The sequence below is a fragment of the Papio anubis genome, chromosome 13 (genome assembly GCF_008728515.1).
Source record: "Papio anubis isolate 15944 chromosome 13, Panubis1.0, whole genome shotgun sequence".
Taxonomy (NCBI): Eukaryota; Metazoa; Chordata; class Mammalia; order Primates; family Cercopithecidae; genus Papio; species Papio anubis.
In genome coordinates this window covers 67,165,581-67,182,795 of record NC_044988.1, presented here as the reverse complement: position 1 = coordinate 67,182,795, position 17,215 = coordinate 67,165,581, and the positions used below count along the sequence as shown (strand labels likewise).

Below are 17,215 nucleotides of genomic sequence, written 5' to 3'. Positions count from 1 at the left end.
CGGGGTTTCACCGTGTTAGCCAGGATGGTCTCGATCTCCTGAGCTCGTGATCCGCCCGCCTCGGCCTCCCAAAGTGCAGGGATTACAGGCGTGAGCCACCGCGCCCGGCCTGAGGAATAATTTCTATATAAGACTAGAAAGCAGAAATGTCAGCCTGCATTATTGAGTTCTTAATTTAATTCCCTTTAACGGGGAATTAAATTGACTGGATTAGTGAAGGTTCACTCGATTCATTTCTTCTCATAGAGATGACTAAATTCATTTGGGTGCCATATTTGGTAGTGGGATGTGCTAAGGGAGTTTTAATAGGCCAGTGTAGGTGCATGATTTTCTAGGAAGGACAGTCTGCCTTGGTTGGATGGACAGGTTGTTTAAGCTCTGCCTGACAGGATTCTCCCCAGCCTCCCTGCATAAGAACAAAGTATTGTACATGTATTTGAACTGGGCAAAATCAGAGTTCATAGCAGCCTGATGGAAATAGATATCCCACTTTCTTCTGTTTGCAGTCCAGGCTCTATCCACTGTACCACATACTTTTCAGGGTGACAGTTGCTCCTATTAGTTAGTGTTTCCTGAGACAGACATGAAATGCAGTCTCCAATTTTAATGATATTCTATTTTTGTTGTCTCATAGGCTGCTATAAAAATGATATCCTATTTTTGTTTTCATCAGGAAGTCCCAGGCCCTTCAGATAGAACTACGGGTAATTCTTTTTTTTTTTTTTTTTTTTTTTTTGAGATAGAGTCTCGCTCTGTTGCCCAGGCTGGTGTGCAGTGGCATGATCTCAGCTCACTGCAACCTCTGCCTCCTGGGTTCAAGCGAGTCTCCTGCCTCAGCCTCCTGAGTAGCTAGGACAACAGGTGCCTGCCACCAAGCCCGGATAATTTTTTTTTTTTTTTTTTTGTATTTTTAGTAGAGACGGGGTTTCACCACATTGGCCAGGGTGGTCTTGAACTCCTGACCTTACGATCTGCCCACCTTGGACTCCCAAAGTGCTGGGATTATAGGCGTGAACCACCACACCTGGCCAAACTATGGGTAATTCTTAAGTCAGGCACGATGGCTCACACCTGTAATCCCAGCACTTTGGGAGGCCAAGGCGGGCAGATCACCTGAGGTCAGGAGTTCAAGACCAGCCTGGCCAACATGGCAAAACCCTGTCTCTACTAAAAATACAAAAATTAGCTAGGCGTGATGGCTTGTGCCTGTAATCTCAGCTACTCAGGAGGCTGAGGCGAGAGAATTGCTTGTGCCCGGGAGGCGGAGGTTGCATTGAGCCGAGAGATCTCTACACTGCACTTCATCCTGGGCGGCAGAATGAGACTCTGTTTAAAACAAAACAAAATAAAACAAAAATAACTGTGGTAATTCTTCGTGTTCCTAGTAGTCTTTGAGGATGGCGATTCTGTCTGGGTTTGTTTCAATTTTTCTCTTGATTGCAAGAACATTCTGACATTTAAACATATGAATAAGATGTACTTCTTGCTGATGGTGGGGGGACCCTCATTACAAAGTTCTAGGCCAGACCTGCCACCTTCTTTACTTCTAGCGGTGCATCAGACTTTGCTATGTGACTCCCACACAGGTGCCTGCCATGGCTGAGCAAGGCTGGCCTCTTTAGAATGAGATGAGAGCACTAACAATAAAGGGTAATGATACAGAACATGAAAAAGCACAAAAGGTTCTTCATCCTCTTGTTGGCTTTGCCTAGGATACAAGCTGATAAAATCAGATCAGATCAGATCCTGAATGCTGTGTGTTAAAGGTATTCACAGATGCTTAGGAGAATGCCAGGCAAGAAAGACCTGGCAATACATTTCCTGCATGCTAAAGTAACTCCTCCTTTTCCCTCTCCAACCTGGCTAAAAATATAACCTAAGTGTCACTAAATTCTAACAAAATACAAAAAAGCCTAACATTTGTTGAGCAGATTGTGACAGAATATCAATTAGCTAAGTGCTTGGTATGCAAACATCCCCATTGCTAACTTACCCAGAGGAGGACTTGGAGGGAGGGGGAGCAGAGGGTGTCAGAGAATTAGAGAGAAAGGCCAATTGCCTCTAAGGAAAAGTGCTGGAGCCAGGGCTCATGACCTAGTTGACAGGTCAGAATGGTGCAATTGCCATTTATGTCCACCTAGTGGCAGCAGTTCTAGCCAGAAGCACCTGTACCTCAATTGGTTCACAGGCCCACTGGCAGCCACCTGGAATGGAACCATTTGGAAGGTTGCATTTGCCAGTAGTGGTCCCTTTTGGGCAGGGACCGATCTAGGTTATTCCAACTCTAAACCCCAAGTACATGTGATAGAATCTGCTAGAAACAGGGTGCTGAAGTTTCCAAACAAATGAGCTTTATCATGTTAGGTTCTAGTACATGTTTTATGCCAGGGATCTAAAACTCCAAGGAGTAGAGAAGTTAGCTAAAAGAGGTGAGACTAGTATTCAACTAAGGACCAGTGGTAGCTGGTAGCTGATATGAATAACAGCAGGTTGGTAGCAGGCCAGGGAGTGAGTTGGGTCTTATGTTCTGTGCCTTCTGAATATAAACCAGCCACTGAAAAGGGAAGTTTGGTTTTAGGATAGATTTGTACATGATCTAGAATTTCTGTGACATGAAAAGAATTCACTCTATAGGCCAGCATTTCCTAAGATGTAGTATGCATGCCACTCAGGGCAGTGCAGATCATTTTTGATGAAACACCTTTTATTTTAATAGTTCAGCATTTACTTTAAGATGTCTTTGAAGAACTATATTATACCACAAACCTATGATTTCACAGGTGATATTTTTGGTTTTCCATTTACAATAATGATATAAAATTTTCATTGTATTTATTTATTTACTTATTTATTTATTTTTGAGAGAGGGTCTTATTCTGCTACCTAGGCTGGAGTACAGTGGTGTGATCATGGCTCACTGCAGCCTTGACCTCCTGGACTCAAGCAATCTTCCCACCTTAGCCTCCCAAGTAGCTGGGAACACAGGCACACACCATCATGCTTGGCTAATTAAAAAAAAAATTTTTTTTTGGTAGCGATGAGTTTCTCTATGTTGTCCAGGCTAAAGTTTCATTTAAAGTACTTTTAGTAAAAATGAGTTTATTTGAAAAATAAAAAGCTAAGTAAATAATAGCACAAAAGAATGTCAATACAAGAACATGGTAAAATCACAAAGGTAGAGTATAAACAATTGGAAAGTTTGAGAACTACTTCGTTAAGCTGGGGGATGAGGTGGATTGGACTTGTAAACAAAGGAGTTTGGAATGTCAGATAGGTAAAGAAAAAGGTAGAACTGTCAGAGGATCTGGATTGCAGTTCCAACTGCCACTCAGCCTGTGTGACACTGGCTTCTCTCCGGGTCTCCATTTCCTTATCTACATAATAACTCTTAACGCTCTGCTTAGCTTTATTATTTAGTGGTTCTATTTCACTTTTTGTTAATGAGATTATAAACAATCATCATAACAGCCAGCACATACGGTCTGTTTTGTGGTAGGCACTGTGCAGGACGCTTTCCATAAGTCATCATTCTTATTCTCACAACAGCCTTAAAAGGTAGGTATTACTATTATTATTTTGAGACAAGGTCTCGCTCTGTCACCCAGAGCACGATTGTGCAGTGGCACGATCTTGGCTCACTGCAACCTCCGCCTCCTGAGTTCAAGTGATGCTCTTGCCTTAATCTCCCAAGTAGCTGGTACTATACAGGCATGGGCCACCATACTCAGCTAATTTTTATATTTTTTGGTAGAGACGTGTTTCACTATGTTGGTCAGGCTGGTCTTGAACTCCTGACCACAGGTGATCGGCCCACCTCGGCCTCCCAAAGTGCTGGGATTACAGGCATAAGCCACTGCACCTGGCCAAAAGGTAGGTATTATAATGCCTATTCTACATATGCAGACAGTTGAGTCTGGAAGATTTTAAGTAACTTGCCCAAGGTCACATAGAACTTGATTTGAATGAACTTGGATCTGATTCCAGAGCCTGTGTTTTTTTCCCCTAAGCCTTGCTGTATCCTAGTAGTTGATTCCTATTCACCCTTCAAAACTAAGCTCAAGATCATCTCTTCCAGGAGGGCTTCTTTGACCTCCTCTCTCCATCCTGTTTAGACATCTCTTTCCTCAGTGTTCCCTTAATTTTCTAAGTATGTCTTTTGCTGTTGTTGTTATATTTGCCTTTGTGTCCCCAACACCCTGCACAGAATAGGTAGTCAATAAATGATTATGGAAACAGGGAGTGTGAAGGAGGGGGGAAAAGGTGAGAAAGGAGAGGGAAAGAATTACTAAAGAAAATATATTGCTACCTTATTTTATTAAATACTAAGGAAGTAGAATTGAGAGATAGGAGAGGAAGGTGGTTAAGCATATGGCCTCTAGATTCAAGCCACCTACCTTTGCTATTTACTAGGAGAGTGTCTTAGAGAACAGATTTAAAGCCTGTGCTTCAGTTTCTTCCTCTATAAAATAGGGGTATCATAGCACCTACCTTAAAGACTGTTGTAAAGGCTAATGACTTACTATACATAAAGTGCTTAGAGCAGTGCTTGAGATGTGGTAAGCAAGTACTTTAAATGTTGGCTATTGTTATTTCTGTGAAATAAATAAACGTGAATGTAACACTATTAAATACATATAATGCCTCTTCATTTCCCAACTGATTGACTGATGGCAGGGTCTTTCCAAGGCAGTATAAATACAGACAACTATACACATAGGATGAGCAATGTAATAGCCTTGTCTTTCCGATCCCATGGTAGCAGCATTAAGCACCCCATCTCTCTGCTCAGAACATTTAGAAATACTGATATTAAAATTACCACACTGGGCTGAGTGCAGTGGCTCATGCCTGTAATCCCAACATTTTGGAAAACTGAGGCAAGAGGATGGCTTGAGGCCAGGAGTTTGAGACCAGCCTGGGCAACATAGTGAGATGCCATCTCTACAAAAAAAGTTTTAAAAAATTAGCTGGGCATGGTGGCATGTGCCTGTAGTCCTAACTATTCAGGATGCTGGGGTGGGAGAATCGTTTGAGCCCAGTAGTTAGAGGCTGCAGTGAGCTATGATTGCACTACTGCACTTCAGCCTGTGTGACAGAGCAAGACCTTGTCTCTTAAATAAGTAAATAAATAAATACAATTATCACACTGTATTATATTCTAGATCCAGGTTTAACTTGTTGTCTACGACCCTCAATTAGGCTGTGAGTTCCTTGAAGGAAAAGACTCTCATTTGATTTCTCTCTCTGTCTCCAATTCTTAAAAAAGGGGTTAGTAAGAAATAAATGCTTAATAAATGTTTGCTGAGTGAATATAATAGAAAAGATGTGTACATATGAACAATGAAATAAAAAATATTAGAGGTCCATTCCAAGACGGCCGATTAAGAACAGCTCTGGTCTGTAGCTCCCAGCGTGATCAACGCAGAAGATGGGTGATTTCTGCATTTCCAACCTAGGTACCTGGTTCATCTCAACGGGACTGGTTGGACAGTGGATCCAGCCCACGGAGGGTGAGCCAAAGCAGGGCAGGGCATCACCTCACCCCAGAAGCGCGAGGGATTGGGGGATTTCCCTTTCCTAGCCAAGAGAAGCTGTGACAGACTGTACCTGAAAAGTGGTACACTCCTGCTCAAATACTGCGCTTTTCCAACCCTCTTAGCAAATGGCACACCAGGAGATTATATCCTGTGCCTGGCTCAGTGGGTCCCACACCCACGGGGCCTTGCTCACTGCTAGTGCAGCAGTCTGGGATCAACCCGCAAGGCAGCAGCCCGACATGGGGAGGGGCATCTGCCATTGCTGAGGCTTGAGTAGGTAAATAAAGCAACTGGGAAGCTTGAATTGGGTGGAGCCCACTGCAGCGCTGCTGCAAGGCTTGCTGCCTCTATAGACTCCACCTCTGGCGGCAGGGCATAGCTGAACAAAAGGCAGCAGAAACTACTGTAGACTTAAACATCCCTGTCTGACAGCTCTGAAGAGAGCAGTGGTTCTCCCAGCACGGCATTTGAGCTCTGAGAACGGACAGACTGCCTCCTGAAGTGGGTCCCTGACCCCCATGTAGTCTAACTGGGAAACACCTCCCAGTAGGGGCTGACTGACACCTCATACAGGTGGGTGACCCTCTGGGACAAAGCTTCCAGAGGAAGGATCAGGCAGCAGTATTTTCTGTTCTGCAATATTTGCTGTTCTGCAGTCTCCCTGCTGGTGATACCCAGGCAAACAGGGTCTGGAGTGGACCTCCAGCAAACTCCAACAGACCTGCAGCTGAGGGACCTGACTGTTAAAAGGAAAACTAATAAACAGAAAGGAATAGCATCAACATCAACAAAAGGACATCCACACCAAAACCCCATCTGTAGGTTACCAACATCAAAGACCAAAGGTAGATAAAACCACAAAGATGGGAAGAAACCAGAGCAGAAAAGCTTAAAATTCTAAACACCAGAGCATCTCTTCTCCTCCAAAGGATCACAGCTCTTTGTCAGCAACAGAACAAAGCTAGATGGAGAATGACTTTGACGAGTTGACAGAAGTAGGCTTCAGAAGGTCGGTAATAACAAACTTCTCTGAGCTAAAGGAGGATGTTTGAACCCATTGCAAGGAAGCTAAAAAACTTGAAAAAAGATTAGACGAATGGCTAACTGGAATAAACAGTGTAGAGAAGACCTTAAATGACCTGATGGAACTGGAAACCATGGCACAAGAACTACGTGATGCATGCACAAGCTTCAATAGCTGATTTGATCGAGTAGAAGAAAGGGTATCAGTGATTGAAGATCAAATTAATGAAATAAAGCTAGAAGAGAAGTTTAGAGAAAAAAGAGTAAAAAGAAATGAACAAAGCCTCCAAGAAATATGGAACTATATGAAAAGACCAAATCTACATTTGATTGGTGTACCTGAAAGTGATGGGAAGAATGAAACCAAGTTGGAAAACACTCTTTGGGATATTATCCAAGAGGACTTCCCCAACCTAGCAAGGCAGGCCAACAGTCAAATTGAGAAAATACAGAGAACACCACAAAGATACTCCTCGAGAAGAGCAACCCCAATACACATAATTGTCAGATTCACCAAAGTTGAAATGAAGGAAAAAATGTTAAGGGCAGCCAGAGAGAAAGGTCGGGTTATCCACAAAGGGAAGCTCATCATGCTAACAGCAGATCTCTTGGCAGAAACTCTACAAGCCAGAAGAGAGTGGGGGCCAATATTCAACATTCTTAAAGAAAAGAATTTTCAACCCAGAATTTCATATTCAGCCAAACTAAGCTTCATAAGTAAAGGAGAAATAGAATCCTTTACAGACAAGCAAATGCTGAGAGCTTTTGTCACCATCAGTTCTGCCTTACAAGAGCTACTGAACGAAGCGCTAAACATGGAAAGGAACAACCAGTACCAGCCACTGCAAAAACATGCCGAATTGTAAAGACCATCGATGCTATGAAGCAACTGCATCAATTAACGGGCAAAATAACCAGCTAACATAAAAATGACAGGATCAAATTCACACATAACAATATTAATATTAAATGTAAATGGGCTAAATGCCCCAATAAAAAGACACAGACTGGAAAATTGGATAAAGAGTCAAGACCCATCAGTATGCTGTATTCAGGAGACCCATCCCATGTGCAAAGGCACATATAGGCACAAAATAAAAGGATGGAGGAAGATCTACCAAGCAAATAGAAAAAAAAAAAAAAAGCAGGGGTTGCAATCCTAGTCTCTGATAAAACAGACTTTAAACCAACAAAGATCAAAAGAGACAAAGAAGGCCATTACACAATGGTAAAGGGATCAATTCAACCAGAAGAGTTAACTATCCTAAATATATATGCACCCAAAACAGGAGCACCCAGATTCGTAAAGCAAGTCCTTAGAGACCTACAAAGAGACTTAGACTCCCACACAATAATAATGGGAGACTTTAACACCCACTGTCAATATTAAACAGATCAGCGAGACAGAAGGTTAACAAGGATATCCAGGACTTGAACTCAGCTCTGCACCAAGCAGACCTAATAGACATCTACAGAACTCTCCACCCCAAATCAACAGAATATACATTCTTTTCAGCACCACATTGCACTTATTCCAAAATTGAACACATATGGAAGTAAAGCACTCCTCACCAAATGTAAAAGAGCAGAAATCACAACAAACTGTCTCTCAGACCACAGTGCAATAAAATTAGAACTCAGGATTAAGAAACTCACTCAAAACCACACAACTACATGAAAACTATAACTTGCTCCTGAATGACTACCGGGTAAATAACAAAAGGAATGCAGAAATTAAGATATTCTTTGAAACCAGTGAGAACAAAGATACAATGTACTAGAATCTCTGGGACACATTTAAAGCAGTGTGTAGAGGGAAATTTATAGCACTAAATGCCCACAAGAGAAAGCAGGAAAGATCTAAAATGGACACCCTAACATCACAATGAAAATAACTAGAGACGCAAGAGTAAACAAATTCAGAAGCTAGCAGAAGGCAAGAAATAACTAAGATTAGGGCAGAACTGAAGGAGATAGAGACACAAACACAAAAAAACCCTTCAAAAAATCAATGAATCCAGGAGCTGGTTTTTTGAAAAGGTCAACAAAATTGATAGACCGCTAGCAAGACTAATAAAGAAGAAAGGAGAGAAGAATCAAATAGACACAATAAAAAATGATAAAAGGGATATCACCACTGATCCCACAGAAATACAAACTATCATCAGAGAATACTATAAACACCTCTACACAAATAAACTAGAAAATCTAGATGAAATGGATGAATTCCTGGACACATACACCCTCCCAAGACTAAACCAGGAAGAAGTGGAATCTCTGAATAGACATAATAGGCTCTAAAATTGAGGCAATAATTAATAGCCTACCAACAAAAAAAAGTCCAGCAGGTGGACTCACAGTCAAGTTCTACCAGAGGTACAAAGAGGAGCTGGTACCATTCCTTCTGAAACTATTCCAATCAATAGAAAAAGAGGGAATCCTCCCTAACTCATTTTATGAGGCCAGCATCATCCTGATACCAAAGCCTGGCAGAGACACAACAAAAAAAGAGAATTTTAGGCCAATATCCCTGACGAACATCGATGCGAAAATCCTCAATAAAATACTGGCAAACCGAATCCAGCAGCACATCAAAAAGCTTATCCACCACAATCACATTGGTTTCATCCCTGGGATGCAAGGCTGGTTCAACATACACAAATCAATAAACATAATCCATCACATAAACAGAACCAATGACAAAAACCACATGACTATCTCAAAAGATGCAGAAAAGGCCTTTGACAAAATTCAACAGCGCTTCATGCTAAAAACGCTCAATAAAATAGGTAATGATGGAATGTATCTCAAAATAATAAGAGCTATTTATGACAAACCCACAGCCAATATCATACTGAATGGGCAAAAACTTGAAGCATTCCCTTTGAAAACCGGCACAAGACAGGGATGCCCTCTCTCACCACTCCTATTCAACATAGTGTCAGAAGTTCTGGCCAGGGCAATCAGGCAAGAGAAAGAAATGAATGGTATTCAATTAGGAAAAGAGGAAGTCAAATTGTTCCTGTTTGCAGATGACATAATTGTATATTTAGAAAACTCCATCATCTCGCCCCAAATCTCCTTAAGCTGATAAGCAACTTCAGCAAAGAATCAGGATGCAAAATCAATGTGCAAAAGTCACAACCATTCCTATACACCAATAACAGACAAACAGAGAGCCAAATCATGAATGAACTCCCATTCACAATTGCTACAAAGATAATAAAATACCTAGGAATCCAACTTACAAGAGATGTGAAGGACCTTTTCAAGGAGAACTACGAACTACTGCTCAACAAAATAAAAGAGGACACAAACAAATGAAAGAACATTCCACGCTCATGGATAGGAAGAATTAATATCGTGAAAATGGCCATACTGCCCAAAGTAATTTAAAGATTCATTGCCATCCCCATCAAGCTACCAATGACTTTCTTCACAGAATTGGAAAAAAACTACTTTAAAGTTCATATGGAACCAAAAAAGAGCCTGCATTGCCAAGACAATCCTAAGCAAAAAGAACAAAGCTGGAGGCATCACGCTACCTGACTTCAAACTCTACTACAAGGCTACAGTAATCAAAACAGCATGGTACTGGTACCAAAACAGAGATATAGACCAATGGAACAGAACAGAGGCCTCAGAAATAACACCACACATCTACAACCATCTGATCTCTGCCAAACCTGACAAAAACAAGAAATGGGGAAAGGATTTCCTATTTAATAAGTGGTATTGGAAAAACTGGATAGCCATATGTAGAAAGCTGAAACTGGATCCCTTCCTTACACCTTATATAAAAATTAATTCAAGATGGATTAAAGACTTAAATGTTAGACCTGAAACCATAAAAACCCTAGAAGAAAACCTAGGCAATACCATTCAGGACATAGGCATGGGCAAGGACTTCATGACTAAAATACCAAAAGCAATGGCAACAAAAGCCAAAATAGACAAATGCGCACTAATCAAACTAAAAAGCTTCTGCACAGCAAAAGGAACTACCATCAGAGTGAAGAGGCAACCTACAGAATGGGAGAAAATTTTTGCAATCTACCCATCTGACAGAGGGCTAATATCCAGAATCTACAAATAATTTAAACAAATTTTCAAGAAAAAAACAACCACCCCATCAAAAAGTGGGCAAAGGATATTAACAGACACTTCTCAAAAGAAGATATTTATGACACATGAAAAACTGCTTATCATTACTGGTCATCAGAGAAATGCAAATCAAAACCACAATGAGATACCATCTCATACCAGTTAGAATGGCGCTCATTAAAAAGTCGGGAAACAACAGATGCTAGAGAGGATGTGGAGAAATAGGAATGCTTTTACACTGTTGGTGGGAGTGTAAATTAGTTCAACCATTGTGAAAGACAGTGTGGCAATTCCTCAAGGATCTAGAACTAGAAACACCATTTGACCTAGCGATCCCATTACTGGGTATATACCCAAAGGATTATAAATCATGCAACTATAAAGAAACATGCACACATGTTTATTGCGGCACTATTCACAATAGCAAAAACTTGGAACCAACTGAAATGTCCATCAATGATAGACTGGATTAAGAAAATGTGGCACATATACACCATGGAATACTATGCAGTCATAAAAAATGATGAGTTCACGTCCTTTGCAGGGATATGGATGAAGCTGGAAACCATCATTCTGTGCAAACTATCACAAGGACAGAAAACCAAACACTGCATGTTCTCACTCATAGGTGGGAATTGAACAATGAGAACACTCGGACACAGGGAGGGGAACATCACACACTGGGGCCTGTAGGGGTATGGGGGGCTGGGGGAGGGATAGCATTAGGAGAAATACCCAATGTAAATGACGAGTTAATGGGTGCAGCAAACCAACATGGCACATGTTTACCTATGTAACAAACCTATACGTTGTGCACATGTACCCTAGAACTTAGTATTTTTTATATATATTGTAAAAATGTGCAAAAAATTGATGTAATATTCACCACAAAATGGCTAAAATCAAGCACAGTTATAGCTCAGAAAGGAGAGACCACATCTAGGCAGTTAAAGGCAATAGAACAGAATGGTTAAATCCCTAAACTTTGCAGTTGGACAGCCTTAGTTTTGAGCCCCTAATTCTGCCACTCATGAGCTTATGTGATCTCGGGATATAACCTCTTTAAACCACGGTTTTGTTATCAGTGAAATGGGGATAATATTAGTTGGAAAAATGAAATGAGATATTGCATATAAAGTGTCAGCTACCCATTATGAGTTTGTAGAGTGACTAAAGTCTCATCATATCATTGTCATTGTCATCATCATCATCATCATCATCATCATCAAAGGCTTTGTGATGAAGGCACTCACTATCTGGATGCGCAGACATACGAAAGAAGACTGAACAACCAGAAGTTATGAAGATAGGTACTGCAGGTGTTAGATTCACGGCAAAACAGGGAAGGCAAGTGGCACTAGTTAATGGAAACATTGGGTAGTTCCAGGAAAGTAATGGGAAAAAACATTGGGAAATTAGACTTAAATACCAGACTCGGAAATTTAGTCTTTATTCTGCAGGCAATACTCAGGCTTTACAGGATTCTAAACATGGAAGTGACCGGTTCACAGCCAGCTGTAGCAGGAATATTCTGGATGTTTGTGCAGGATGGACTCGGGAGGGTGAGCGCAAATGTAAGCAGATAGCCACTTATGGAGCTTTTCCAATGCTTCCAGTGAGAAGTTGAGGCCCCTCTCTGGGATGGTGGTATAGGACAGGAAAAGAGGGAATGAGCAAGTGGGACACTGGGAAGAAAGAACTGGCAGAACTGTATCTAGCTGAATGTGAGAGACAAAGTGAAGAGGCACAGTCAAAGAGAGTTTTGAAGGCTTAGAACTAGATGGCCAGGCATGGTACTACTATTCTAACAGAAATAAAGCACAGGGAGCCTAGTTTTAATGGGGAAGATAAATTTGCTTTTAGTTATGCTAAGCTTGAGGTGCAGTGAGACATCCAGGTAATAAGTGATAACCAAGAAACACTAGGAAATGTGATCTTAGAACTCAGACATATTTAGAAGACATCTGCAAAGAGGTAGTAGCTAAAAGTATACAGTTGGATCAACTGTCTTTGGGTAAGAGTATTAACTCAAAAGGATCAGGGACTCCTAGAAAACACCTCCCACACCTAGGGGAGTGGAAGAGAAGCCTGTGAGCAAGGAGGAGGAGAAGGGAGAGAGAGTAGAGGACACCACACCATCAGAGAGGCCAAAAGTGGAGCAAGTTTTATGGAGGATAGGAGTACTCAGAGGAATTATGAGCTGCAGAGAGGTCAAAAAGAAAGAACCGAGAATAGACCACTGGATTTGGCCATTAGGAAATCATTGATGATTTATGAGAGAATGTGTGAAAGAAAAAGCTAGATTCCAGATGTAAAGCAATGAAATGGTGTAGGGGGAAAAGGAGGCACTGAGAATACATTATCAGTTCCAGAAGTTCAGAAATGAAAGGACAGAGATAAGGCGGAGGCTCAAGGTGAGACCAGAATTGCTCTTACCCAGATAAATGACCACTCACCAGTGTTTATTCAGAGATATTTATTTGTCTATACTCTAATAGAAGGCAGTATTTGTGGGAGGATTCCAGAGGAGGGACTTTGGGACAAACTAGACTGAAAGGCAGGCTACAGCCATTCTAGGTTATAGAACATGTTATCTGTATGTGTACAGCAGCATCTGTTTTAGCAGACAGAAGTCATTTATCATGCATCAACAGACTGAGAGAGAGGGGAACAAGAAACTCTCCTTCTCCACTTAGGAAAACAAAGCTTGATCCAGTCTTTGAAAAGTATTTAAAAGCTTTGAAAAAGTATGTCAGCAAGGAAGGAATGCTAAGAAAAACAAATGTCCATTGTCTTCCCTTCCACGACTTTTCCACCTAAATGTATTTTAGAAAATTGCCCAGGTGCATGATTAGAACACTCTAATATCACTATTAACACCATCCAGGTTAATGGGACTTATATCTGCAGTGTTTTTCATTTCATAAAAAGCTCTCATGATCTCTTTTATCCTCACAGAATCCCCATGAGGTATTACCTTTCTCTATTTTACAAGGGAAGAAACTGAGGATCAGAAAGAATTAAGTGATTTTCCCCAAATTACCCAGCCAGGAAAATGATAGAGCCCTGTACCCCTCGTTCTTTTCAGTGTATGCTTTCAAGTAATATGGTCTTCACAGTATGTCTCTCTGGCTATGGCATGACAAACCAAGGTGTACCAGGACTCTCATCTCTCTGGTTTTGGAGGCTCTATAATTTTTATCAATATAGCCTAAAATGGCGTTAACTTTGGGGCACTTTTACCCAGTCTTGTTTTTGACTAAACAGCATCCAGTACATGGCCTGAGCTAGTTTTTCCTGTGCTCCCTTTTCACGCCCATCTTAAAGGGCCCTAGGGCAGAAGTTTCAGCAATCTGTTTCCTTCCCTCCTACATTTGCCCAGTTCAGTCAGGTCTCTGAAATGCATGACCAAGTTCTTGATACTTACAGCTGCTCCAGACGATCAGGAGGCAGGAAAGCAACTCTCTCCCTCAATACCTAGTTTGTTCTAGTAGGAAGAGGGCCAGGCCGGGCTTGGTAGCTTCACACCTGTAATCCTAGCACTTTGGCAGGCAAAGGCAGGGGTATTGCTTGAGCCCAGGAGTTCGAGACCAGCCTGGGCAATGTGTCAAAACCCTATCTCTACAAAAAAATACAAAAAATTAGCCAGGCATGGTGGTGCATGCCTGTAGTCCCAGCTACTCGGGAGACTGAGGTGGGAGGATCACCTGAGCCCAGGGAGGTAGAACCTGCAGTGAACTGTGATTGTGTCACTGCACTCCAGCCTGGGCAACACAGTGAGACCCCATTTCCAAAAAAAAAAAAAAAGAAAAGAAAAAAAAAGAAAAAGAAAAAAGAAGGAATTAGGGGGAATTGGAGGCTGAAGGCCCAGCTTCTGGTGCAAACTACCAGTCTCCCTCTGTGATCTTAGTTATGTCACTCAATGCACTGAGCATCACTTTCTTGATCAGAAAAAATGAAGACAATAATAGCTATGTTATAAGTCTGCTTCAAGGATCCAGTGAAACACTTGCTGGGTTTAATTTTCTGCTACAGCCATCTTGAAATTCTTAACAATTTTTGAAGGAGAAGCCCTGTGTTTTCATTTTGCACTGGGCGCCCCCAAAATTATATGGCTGGTTTTACCTGCATGCCCTTGGCCAAGTTACTTCACCTCCATAATCTATAATTAATTGAAACGAATTGAATTGTTAGGAAATCAATTGTTAGGACAATGCTCAATCCTTCCTCTACTTTAGCAAAGTTTGACACAGTGGATTAGTCCCTCCTCTTTGAAACAGTCTTTCCTCTTGGCTTCCAAGACACTATATTTTTCCAGTTTTCCTCTGTCTCACTGGCTGCTCCTTTGCTGTTTTCTCCCTAACCTGTTAGCACATCCAAAATGAAACTTTTGATCATCTCCTCCAAGCCTGCTTCTCCCAATCTTCCTCACCTGTGAACGCTAACTCCATCCTTCCAGTTGTTCACAACAAATCTTTATCTTGATTCTTTATGTCTCACCCCATATACAAGTTATAAGTTAATCCAGAATCTGACCATGGCTTCACCACTGCCATCATCCAAACCTTAATCATCTCTCATCTGGATCATTGCAATACCATTCTGATTGTTCTTGCTTCCTCTGCCCCTGTCCCACACAGTAGCCAGAATAATTCTTTAAACATATAAGTCAGATCGTATCACTCCTCTGTCCAAAACCATGCCATGACTATCCATCTCACTCAGAGTAGAAATCCTACAAGGGGGAATAATAGGCTTTCTCTCCGATCCCACCTCCTTAACACTCCCCTCCTTGGGCCATTTGCTGGTGCCCCTATACCTGGAATGCCCTCACAGATATCAGCATGCCACGTCTGGCCCCTCACCTCCTTCAGTTGTGTTCACCTGTCACCCTATCAGTCGAGCCTTCTCTGACTACACTATTTAAAATAGCAGCCACCATCAACCTCCTTTTCCTTATCCTATTATGCCCAGCTCAGTTTTCTCCAAAGCAATCATCACCATCTGATACATTATATATTTTATTTATTTCCTTATTTTTTATCTCTCCCCATTAAAATGTAGACTTCATAAAGTCAGGGACTTTGTTGTTCAATTATTCTATCTCTAGCCCATAAGACAGTGCTGGGCACAGAATGAATGACGGGAGAAAGAGCTCTGGCACAGATGATGATATTGCTATTATTAAGTCACAGCAGCCTCAAGCCCTGAGTGTATAAAGTACTGTCCCAGGCTGCATGTTCATGAAGCAGGGAGTGAGGGTGATTATGGGGACTACAGTGAGCCAAGCCTCCCACCAGCTCATACTGTGGAGACAGAAAAGTGAATCAGAAGCTGTATCTGCTCTCTAAGGGTTTGTGGCCTAGAGAGAGGTTTATGTATACATGCAAATAACTCTAGAACAAGTCAGCATTTGTCGAAAAAACATGTGGACTTTAATGCCTAACACACATTCTGGAAATTCTAGTTAGAGAATTCTAACTAAATTTCTAATTAGAATTTTCTACAGAGAGAAGGGTCCATGAACTATGGTTTGTAAACTTACTGTAGGCTATTTCTGTCTCAAATTCCCGCTCTGGCCTGTTTATCATGCCAGAGACACCTTGCCTGACTTCCAATCTAGTTTGCTCCAAAGTGTCTCTCCACTGGCCTCCTCCACCCAATATTACCTTCAATTTACTGTTAACTTGAAACCCCACCCTCTTACAGACCCTCCACACTCTGCTTCTAGACACAGGGAACACTGGGTGGAATTGACTTAGGTAGGTTGTAACAGGACATAAAGAGTATTATTTCCTTGCAATACAGATGTACACACTTTCTCCTCTATGAGCCTACAGGGCACAGGGCTCAGGCACTGCACCATCCATCTCTATAGCCTCACAGCCTTACTCAGTATGTAGCACAAGAGGGGGCATTAAGTAAAATTTGCTGAATTGTTGAACTGGGTGTTACAAGCTCTTAGTAAGGATAATTTTATTCAAGAAGTACCTCTGCATCCACTGGAGGTGTCCCAGAGGGATTCTATAATGTTATTTTATTAAACTAACCTAATGTAAGAAACAACCTAACTAATAAGAATTAAAACATATCAAATAAAGGAATCAATATTTTAAAAAACACTATTTTGTAATTTTTAAAATTAGTTTGAGTTCTTTAAACCCCATATCTGAAAATCCAAATTTTCAAGAGATAAATTACAAAGAATATCTGCTGTTCCGTGCAGGATTACTTTGAGTAGGGGCTCCCTGAAGTTACCTGAATTTTTAGGTACACAGATTTACTTAAGAGAAAGACTGGGGAACTGAGAGAGGTAAAGCTAAATATTAGGATTTAGTAATTAAAAACCAAGTTAAGTTTTAGTGGCAGATACTTGGGTGTTTGTTACGTCGTTCTTGATACCCTTTAGTGTGTTTGACAGCTTGTTTCTCTAATATGTTTACATGACACACACATTTTTATACCAAGGAAAGATCAAGCACACAAAATGATGACCCATCTCCTAACCTGTAAGAGATGCTGCTGGCAATAAGTAATAAAATACTGAGTAT

At 41.2% G+C, this 17,215-nt stretch overlaps 1 protein-coding gene across 5 annotated transcripts in view; it reads left to right on the top strand.

The window, feature by feature from the left end:
- The window catches only part of HEMGN (hemogen), a 59,609-nt gene that overhangs the window by 29,506 nt on the left and 12,888 nt on the right, over nt 1-17,215 (top strand). Inside the window, exon 1 of one of the 5 annotated variants that reach the window (XM_021927337.2) lies at nt 11,873-12,011. The exons of 1 other annotated variant lie outside the window; for it this stretch is intronic. The gene's annotated coding sequence lies outside the window, so the exon portion shown is untranslated. Of the gene's footprint in view, nt 1-11,872; nt 12,012-12,154; nt 12,239-13,055; nt 13,079-16,406; nt 16,427-17,215 lie in introns of those variants that run through there. 3 more of the 5 variants (XM_021927338.2, XM_017949708.3, XM_021927339.2) reach the window with 3 other exon arrangements.